Source organism: Humulus lupulus, chromosome 8 (genome assembly GCF_963169125.1).
Source record: "Humulus lupulus chromosome 8, drHumLupu1.1, whole genome shotgun sequence".
NCBI classification, from domain to species: domain Eukaryota; kingdom Viridiplantae; phylum Streptophyta; class Magnoliopsida; order Rosales; family Cannabaceae; genus Humulus; species Humulus lupulus.
The window spans coordinates 87,030,697-87,041,483 of NC_084800.1; positions in this window are offsets into that span (position 1 = coordinate 87,030,697).

The following is a 10,787-nucleotide window of genomic DNA, read 5'->3' on the forward strand; positions in this document are numbered from 1 at the left end:
TGTGCACTGTGCTACACGCCCAACCCATGCCAGGTAGGGCATGCGATTTTCACAATTTTCATCATTATTTAAATACCAAAAATCCCAAAAATAAATTAATTCGAAATTAATTATATTTTTGTTAAATCAAATAATTAATTAATTCTCAATTAATTAATTACACATAATTATGTTTAGTGCATAGAAAAATATTTTACTTACCAAATAAGTCATTTTGCTCATTTTTGTATTTATCTTTGTTAGTGTTTGTTTGAGCCATTTCGAGGACCATGGACCTATAACATTAAGCTCCAATAAATTAAAACAAAATAATTAAACTCTTTAATCATAATAGTTAATTTATTAATTATGATATTTCTCCACCATAAATTCAGAATTGAACTCTTTATGTTATAGATATACTTTTACAGAAATCTTATTTTAAGTTGTCCATTGATATAACCATCTTACAATAGTTCAACCCTCTAATTAATTAGTTCATAAATTAGAATGGAAGAATTACCATTTTACATTTCTAATTACTTTTTATTCCTTAAGTACTAATAATTCACTAGTGAATAATTAATCTATAATCTAATTATAGATTTGAGCTCAAAATCATTCAGTTCTAGAATTAACCCTTAAGGGAACCAATATACGATCTGTTAGGAAAGATTATATTCCGTATTGTTGATGCATGTTCCCAGCCATCCATGATATTAAATCTCCAAAACAAAAGTCATTAGCCTCAATCTATGAAGAGGCCTTAACGAATGAATCAAAAGATTTAATAAACATAAACAGAAGTTCATGAACACTCAGGATTTAGGTTAATCTATAAATGATCATCGGTTATGATATGAATTACAAATCTTTATTATTAAATGGTTTTTGGATAAAGAATTTTATTCATATCGGTCCTTGTCATATATAAACATATTATATAAAGCACATTTACCGAGATGTCTTACCACATCAATAATTTGAATCTAGATTATTTGTATCAACATGATACTCAGTAAACCGTACTTACAACCCTAATTAAAGAATTCCATAACTTCAATTTGTTGTTGACTATTTTTATTCATTCATGTGATGTTAATTCTCTCGTACTAATACAAGATCACATTCTCAATAATGAATATTGAATTTTTATGATATTTACAACAAAAAAAAAATTATTCAAACAATAATTTAATAATTTAAATATAACAATAATAGACCATTGTATTTATTTATTCATTGAAATAATAAATGTCTTTTACATGCTTTTAGAACATACTCCTAACACGACTGTCATGTTGGTGATGACCCCTATGACGACTAGTGAGCTGAGCACTTCGGTGGTTTCGCTCTAAAGGCATAGAGCTCGGAGTGGCAGTTCTGACAGAGTGACTAGGTTTAGACCGGTTATTCCTGTGGGACTTATGAGACCCACTTTTCCTCTTTTCGACATTAATATCGGTTGCAAGAGTGGGTAACTGAGCCAAGACCTCATCGATTTGCTTGTTTGCCCTAACGATATGGCTTCTTAATTGGGCATTTTCCATCTCGACGATGGTCAAATACCCCAGATTAGGATTTTGTGGGAGTGATGCTGAACTCCCAGCGTCGTCCTGACCCACCAGTTGCTTTTCGAGACGCTGTTGAATGCCTGGGCCCCTTTCAGCAGGAACAGTGGTATGATAGGCCTCCTGCCCACCAGGCTGCTCCATGTCATTGTCTTGCATCGATCGAGTAAGCACCATGATGAATGTCGACTGAAACTTGCGAAGCACTAATTTCCTCTCAATGAAAGCACCAAACTGTTGAAGCAGTTTTTCGCCAAAAGTAGATTAAGAAATCAAATAGGTAGATTAGTGCTAAATTATAAACCGTAATGAAATAATTAAAGCCCTCTCGAACACACACACCTTTTACGTGGTTCAGTGGTTAAAATCCACCTAGTCCACGAGACAATATTATTGCTTTTTTTTCTCTCTCAATTTCTGTAGAGTTTTAGTAATACAAAAATGGTCGTCCCCTTCCCTGTCATTTATTCCTGATATTTATAGAGGAATTTCCTGGACAAGTTTGGGAAACCGCGTGAATAAATAAGGTATACATACATATTATTCCCATTTATATTGGGATATGATTTGATAACAGATTGGAATATACTCCTGTTATCTCGGATAATAAATGATAGATATGTGATACAGCCTGGGCATTAATGAGCGTATAAGGAGCCTCTGAATCTTTTGGGATCCTTCAGTATGCGTTTTGTCCAGGTTTCCATGAGCTGAATATCTCACTCGAACTCGTGTTCAAAGACTATCTGAATCCTAGCTCGTAGTAAGCTCAGAACTCCCTAAGTTTGATCTAGCCATTATATGTCTCGAGCTCAATTGTTATCTTAAGAGGCGATTTGATAATAACCTGTATACCGTGTACAAACTGGATTGAATCTCGAGCTGCTCACATCATTGTTAACCAGATGTTCTACTTGGCTATTTTTCCACATATTTATCTGTCAACTGTACACGAGCTGAGTAATTGAACTCATGCTAATTTTAGGGTACAACAATATCTTTCGACAGATTCCAACAAAACATGTTGGTCTTATTGAATATAGGGCACATCCATTGTAACACTCTGGATAGCCAAGACCGCTACACTGTGTATTTATAAAGGTGCAGGACTTGCTAATCAAGTCTTTTAGTTAAAAATGTGTCACTGCAACCATTAATGTGCTAGGGTTAAAAGGTTTTGGTCTCAAAAGATACATTTCATATAGCTAAATATTTTTACACATGGGATCCCAAAAGAAACAGCGTTTAAAAGCCAGTTTACAAAATTTCCAGAGTACAAACAACCACAAGCCACTCTAAGGGAAAAACAAACGTTTATGGTTCTCCTGTTCCTGTCTCCCCCTCAACTGTGGCGGCTGAGCAGCTGATCATGTGCATTCTGCTCTCAGAGCTCTCCGAATCAGGGCTGATCAAGCTTGCCCTTGCCTTTACCTGCACCACGAAGCACCTGTGAGCCAAGGCCCAGCAAGAAAACATAACATTATAGAACAACAATGATAACAATTGAATAACCCTTTAAACCTGTTCATACACTTAACACACCACACTAATCACATAGCACGTAGATACAACCAAAGATTCAACCAATCAACACTCAGCTATTCAACATGACAAATCCACCAAACTATAATAACAATCAAATTACATGATAATCAGGGTCGACACCTTAGGTCGCACCCTCTGTGTACCCCACTAACTCTGGTCCGCTTAAACCGAGCTCAATGCATAAAAAGCTATCCTCAGCTACCAGTGGCCGAGCCGCGCCCTGTGCGCTAATGTAAACTCTGGCACTCTTAGGCTGTTTGTTTATTATTTACATGGCATAATACCATCCTCTATAAAGCATACAAAACAAGGAACCCTTAGTCCCATTAAAAATCCACAACCGGGTGCAGTTTTCTTACCTTTAGTTTCCAAGTGTACTAGTTACGCGAGATGCCTCTTGAGCACGATCCGTTTCCCGAGCCCCTAGCTTTTACCTAGTCACAACCAAGACAAGGGATACCATTAATAATTGTAAAAGGGCTTCAAGATAAGGTTCTAGTCTTCGGAACATCGAATTCCACCAAACACGGTAGTAGAGTCGATCCCGAGCACCCTAGGTTAAATTCCCATGCTTAAAATCTCAATAACCCAAATTCCCTTAAGGGTTGCGGCTCAAGCTTCCTATGCCGCGGCATGGCCCCAAACAGAGTCTCACCCACGCCCAGAACCAGATACGGGCCGCGGCCCTACATGCCCCATGTCGCGACCCGCCCTCCATCTTCAGCACTCATCAGCTTCAGAGGGTCGCGGTTCACCAAAAACTATGCCGCGGCCCGCCCTCGTCGAACCCAGAAAAACCACCATTTTTTACTCTCAAACCTCACTCAAGACCATCCAAAACTGTAATGCCCCGAATTCTCCGATGTGGTTTAATGGCGGGATTAGTAGGCCGAGAGGGCCATACTTGTTTAATTATGCCATTAAATGATGTTATGCATGTATGCTCCATGAATATATCTATGAACATGATCATTTGATTACCTACTCCATGATTACATAATTGTGATATTTGCATGCTGGAGTTGAGGCATGGTGTGAATGTTGGAAGAGCAGGGAACATGATTGATGTGTGAATGCCGTGGGCATATTTTAGCACAGCAAGAGGTTTGTGATTGTGGTGTGGTAAGATTTATCCTGTGGGGGAAAGCTTTTGATATGCTCATCATGTCTAATGGGTCAAGTTATTGACTGCAGAGCAGGTTTATAGCCAAGGCAGATAATGAGGCCTGGTGGTGGTTATACAGAGGCTGGAAAGTACAGCCAGGGTATCAGTTCTTCATCTGCTCCTATGAATTTTCAATAGATGTTCACAGATTTGCAATCAAGATTGCAGAGGCATGAGGAAGAGATCAGGTTTATGAGGCAACAACAGAATCTGTTGGAGAGCACATCTTCCTATGTTGTGCCAGGAGTGGCACCAGGTTTGGCTCAGCCTAGGGTTGAGAGCATATGGGAATTTCTCTGTGGAAGATTCCAGGAGTATTACCCTCCAGTTTTTGAGGGAGGCCTAGATCCATTTAGAGCTGAGCAATGAATGGGCATGATCAGTTCCATTCTTGACAGTATGGGGCTGGTAGGTCACGATAGGGTGATCTGTGCGACATTTGTATTGCGAGATGATGCCCGGATGTGGTGGGAAGTAATTACTTAGACCAAGAATGTTAATGCCCTGAGCTGGGAGGAGTTTCAGACCTTTTTTAATGAAAAGTAATGCAATGATGCTATCAGGGCAGCTAAAGCTGAGGCATTCATCAGGCTACTTCTGGGAAGTTTTTCAGTCACTGAGTATGCCTTAAAATTTGATTGTTTGACAAAGTTTTCCAAGGAATTGGTGCCCACTGATGGGACCAGGAGAGAGAGATTCCTTCAGGGGCTACAGCCCAGGTTAGCCTGTGATGTTCGTATCACCACTGTGGCAAGGGTTACTACCTATGCACAGGTGGTTGAGAAAGCACTCACAGCTGAGAGTGCAGAGATCAAGATCTGGCGTGATAGTGCAGCCAGAAAGGATTTCAGGAGGACAGTTCCTCCATTTGTGGGTTCTGGTAGGGGTGTAAGCCCTAGTGATCAGAAGAGGAAGGTTCCTGACACCTTCCCAGTTCTAGGTCCTGACAGGAGGCCCCGTGGTATTGCAATGGGTCGTCCTGGGGGTAGTGAAGCCTGGAAGACTCATCCTGAATGCCCTAGATGCAAGAGGCGTCATTTGGGAGAATGTAGAGCAAAGGGCTGCTACTTGTGTGGAGTAGTAGGTCATTTTAAGAAAGATTGCCCTCAGATAAGAAAAGAAGAACCCAGGAAGGTGGACAGCTCGGCCCTAGCTCAAGTGTTCACGTTGACACAAGCAGAAGCTGAGGCTTCTCCCTCAGTTGTTATAGGTCAGCTTCTTAGTGCTGGAACCCCTTATAATGTGTTGATTGATTCTGGTGTTACACATTCCTTTGTTGCTAGTAATATTATTGATAGACTGTGTAGACCTTGTGATTTCTATGCTATGGGGTTTGGTACTTTGTTACCCACTGGAGAGTTAGTGGTATCTAGGAGGTGGGTCAGATCTTTGCCAGTGACAGTGGAGGGCAGAGAGTTATCCGTGGATTTGATAGAGTTAGTTATGACTGACTTTGATATGATACTGGGTATGGACTGGTTGGCAAAGTATGGGGCAACTATTGATTGCAGAAGGAAGATGGTCACCTTTGAGCTTGAAGGTGAGGATCCTTTTGTGTTTGTTGGTGTTGTGCATGGACCTCGCATTCCTATGATTTCTGTGTTGAGGGCCAGGGATCTATTGCAAAGAGGTTGCATTGGATTCTTAGCCAGTGTGGTTGATACCATTCAGGTCATGCCAGTGAGACCAGAGGATACTAGACTTGTTTGTGAATTCCTGGATGTATTTCCAAAAGATTTGCCAGGGTTGCCACCACATAGAGAAATTGAGTTCGTTATAGAACTGGCACCAGGAATGGAGCTAGTGTCTAAAGCGCCTTACAGAATGGCCCCAGCTGAGTTGAAAGAATTAAAGGTACAGTTGCAAGAACTGTTAGATTTGGGTTTTATCAGACCTAGTTTCTCACATTGGGGTGCGCCAGTTCTGTTTGTGAAGAAGAAGGATGGTTCTCTGAGAATGTGTATTGATTACAGAGAACTGAATAAGCTGACAATTAAGAATAAGTATCCTTTGCCAAGGATAGATGATCTATTCGATCAGTTGCAAGGTAAGAAGGTATTCTCTAAGATCGACCTTCGTTCTGGTTATCATCAGTTGAGGGTCAAGGAGGGAGATATACCAAAGACTGATTTTCGCACCAGGTATGGGCATTATGAGTTCCTAGTTATGTCATTTGGATTGACTAATGCCCCTACTGCTTTTATGGATCTGATGAACAGAGTGTTCAAGGATTATTTGGACCAGTTTGTGATTGTCTTCATCGATGATATTCTGGTGTATTCTCAAACTGAGTTAAAGCATGAGCAGCATTTGAGGTTAGTTCTACAGAGACTGAGAGAACAAATGTTGTTTGCTAAATTCAAGAAGTGTGAGTTCTGATTGTCTCAGGTATCCTTTCTTGGACATATTGTCAGTAAGGAGGGGATTAAGGTAGATCCAGCAAAGATTGAAGCGGTCAGAGATTGGCCAAGGCCAAAGAATGCTTCTAAGGTTAGAAGTTTCCTTGGATTGGCAGGTTATTATAGGCGTTTCGTGGAAGGGTTCTCAAAGATTGCTATTGCTTTGACTGAGCTGACACGCAAGAGCCAGAAATTTGTGTGGTTAGATAAGTGTGAGAACAGCTTCCAAGAACTAAAGCAGAGATTGATTACAACTCCGATTCTGAGTCTTCCGACAGATCAGGAGAAGTTTGTGATTTACTATGATGCTTCTCATCAGGGTTTGGGCTGTGTTTTGATGCAATCGGAGAAAGTAATTGCTTATGCTTCTTGTCAGTTGAAGGAGTATGAGAAAAGGTATCCCACTCATGATTTAGAGTTGGCGGTGGTGGTTTTTGCTTTAAAGATATGGAGGCATTATCTCTATGGAGAGAAGTGTGAGATCTATACAGACCATAAGAGCCTAAAATACTTCTTCACCTAGAAAGACCTGAATATGAGGCAAAGACGTTGGCTGGAGTTAGTAAAAGATTATGATTGTGAGATTTTGTATCATCCAGGAAAAGCCAACATGGTAGCTGATGCTTTAAGCCGGAAGGGTCCGGGACAGATTCATGGTATGAGGCTGATAGCCAGGGAGTTAGCAGATGATATGACCAGAGCTGGTATAGAGTTGCTGGTGGGCCAGTTGGCTAACATTACGCTACAATCTACACTGTTGGAAAGAATCAAGGAGGGTCATTTGAGTGATCCACAGTTGATCAAGATTAGAGAGGATGTTCTGGCTTGAGTATCCAGAGATTATACAGTGTCTGAGGTAGGTTTGTTGAGATACAAAGGGCGGATATGTGTTCCGCTAGACACTGCATTAAGGCGAGAGATTCTGGATGAGTCTCATACTACACCTTACTCTTTGCATCCAGGCACCACAAAGATGTTTCAGGATGTGAGATCATTGTATTGGTGGACAGGGATGAAGAGAGATGTAGTGGAGTATGTGGCTAAGTGCTTGACATGTCAGCAGGTCAAGGCTGAGCATCAGAGGCTGGCAGGGTTATTGCAGCCTCTGGATATTCCAGAGTAGAAGTGGGAAGACATCACAATGGATTTTGTGGTGGGCTTACCCAGGACTGTTGGTCAGCATGATTCTATTTGGGTGATAGTGGATCGCTACACCAAGTCAGCTTACTTCTTACCAGTGAGGACTTCTTATACAGTTGAGCAGTATGCATATCTCTATGTGAGAGAGTTCGTGCGGCTCCATGGTGCGCCTAGGTCGATCGTGTCAGATCGGGACCCTACTTTTACTTCCAAGTTTTGGGGGAGTTTGCAGAAAGCCATGGGGAAACAATTGAAGTTCAGTACTGCTTATCATCCTCAAACAGATGGGCAGTCTGAGAGGACAATCCAGATATTGGAAGACATGCTGCGAGCATGTGTGCTGGACTTTGGTGGATCTTGGAGTAAATATCTGCCTTTGATAGAATTCTCCTACAACAACAGTTATCAGCTACCATTGGAGTTGCACCTTATGAGATGTTGTATGGTAGGAAGTGCAGATCTCCCATTCATTGGGATGAGACATGTGAAAGGAGATACTTAGGTCCTGAGGCAGTTCAGAGGACCAGTGAGGCCATTGAGAAGATTAGGGCAAGAATGCTTGCTTCTCAGAGTAGACAGAAGAGCTATGCAGATCCCAAGCGCAGGAACGTGGAGTTCCAGGTGGGAGACTATGTTTTCCTCAGAGTCTCGCCATGGAAAGGGGTGAGAAGGTTTGGGAAGAAAGGCAAGCTGAGTCCTAGATTTGTAGGTCCATTTGAGATCCTGGAGAGAATTGGTCAGGTAGCTTACAGATTGGCTTTGCCTCCGGCGCTGTCGGCTGTGCATAATGTATTCCATGTTTCAGCTCTTCGGAAATATGTATCTGATGTGAGCCATATTCTGAATTATGAAGATCTGGAGCTTGAGCCAGATCTCTCCTTTGAGGAGCAACCGGTTCAGATACTTGACAGGAAAGATAAGGTCCTCAGAAATAAGATGATACCTTTGGTTAATGTATTGTGGAGGAACAACAAGGTCGAGGAAGCGACCTAGGAGCTAGAGTCAGACATGGAGAGTCAGTATCCCGAGCTGTTCAGGTAAATTTCCAGGACGAAATTTCTGTAAGGAGGGGATAGTTGTAATGCCCTGAATTCTCCGATGTAGTTTAATGGCGGGATTAGTAGGCCGGGAGGGCCATACTTGTTTAATTATGCCATTAAATGATGTTATGCATGTATACGTGAATTAAATTATAATATGATGTTAAATGTATGCATGTGGGTCCACATTTTTAATTACAGGGGTGTGATGGTGATTTGGCTCGTTGAGGGTAAAATTGTATATTTGTATGCATGCTGGTGATATATGTTGAGACCACATTATAATGTGGGTTTGTTCGAGCCATTCGGCATGAGACGATATTGGAATATTGATTAGCGATCTAGTCATAACAGGTTTAAGATCGGGGCTCGGGGTGAGTCTCGGGGTGATTTTAATGATTAGAGCGTTACCGGGTATTAAAGGGTAACGGGATGTGAATTATTGGTGTTTGAGATTATCGGGAATAGCGGGAATTGGAGAGCGTTAATTATGATTAACGAGATAGGTGGAAAATACCAGATATGCCCTTGGGAGCCTTTAGAAACTTTAAATTGACCTAGGGGTAAAATGGTCATTTCACCCCTAGGATAGATATAAGCCATTTTTGGCTGAGGAAGAGGTAGAAAAACAGAGCACGTTTAAGAGTTTTCCCATACCATCTTCCCTTCAGTTTTTCTTTGTGATTTTGGAATCAATCTTGAGGATTCAAGCTTGGGAAGCAATCCTTAGGAGTTTAGGAGTGTGTTCCTCCATTGAAGAGCTTCATAAGCTAAGATTTGGGTAAGTTTCTAACCATAGAATTCCCTGGTTTGCTCTGTTCTAGCTTTGTTTTGCAGCTGTGATTTCTAGGTTGAGACTTTGGTTTTGTTGGGAGTTTTGGCTAGGGTTCCTATGGTTGGGATGTTTGGGGTATGTTATGATGTTTTTTGGGTTCATTTGGCATCAAATCAGGTGGGAATCGAAGGAGATGAAGAAGGGCGTTTCAGGGGATTTCAGTGCTGGAGGTAGCGTTATAGCGCCCACCTTAGGGCGCTACAGCGCTACTCAGGAGGCAAATGGGCATGTTGGGGGTTCTGAGTATAGCGCTGGGGCGCTAGGGGTCAGCGCTGTAGTGCTACTCTGTTCCTTCAAAGTCCCGTTTTGAGTGTTTTTAAGGGTTTTTGACTTGGGGTTTCAATTCGTAAGGCCCGGGATCGAATCTACTCACCATGTGGGCATGTTTCGAGGTCCCAAGAGTGGCACTTAGGTTAAGATCCTATCATTGTGGATTCTCTTTAATTGAGGTTATAATTGGTTGTGATTAGGTGACTGCTAAGGAAGCAAAGGTCGATCGTTCTCAGGAGTCGTTCTTATTATTATTTCTCGCTCGAACCAGAGGTAAGAGAACTGCACCCCATATGTGACATGCATGATGATTCTTGAGGCATGTTGACTGTATAAATGTGGACATGGATTAATTATTGAATACTTAGCAAATCTTGCTCACTTGTGCATGGTACTGGCTAATTAGTCAGATTTGGAAAATGTGTCAGTATCAACTGTGAAGCTGTGACTCATTAGTCAGGTTCGGCAGTGGTACTGGGCACTGGTCACATGGTGCTGACTCATGAGTCAGGACGGCCTTAGCGTGTTTAATGCAAGCCAATAAAGATTAGATCTAATCTACTTTCTACATTGGATGACTCAAAGAGCATTAATGCCGGACCGACCTCAAGTTCGATGAATATTATAAGCGCTTGTGTGGCTTACCCATCAGTCACTCATCTATTAAGTAAGAGACTTACCCATCAGTCTCTCATCTGTTTAAGGCTAGTGGCTTACCCAGCAGCCACTCTTCTGTTTAAATTAGTGACTTGCTTGTCAGTCACCCAGTATGGTTTTACCAGAACCTCATGTGATATTCACTCATCTGTTTAAGAGCTATAAGCTCTGTGTGGTTATAATCAT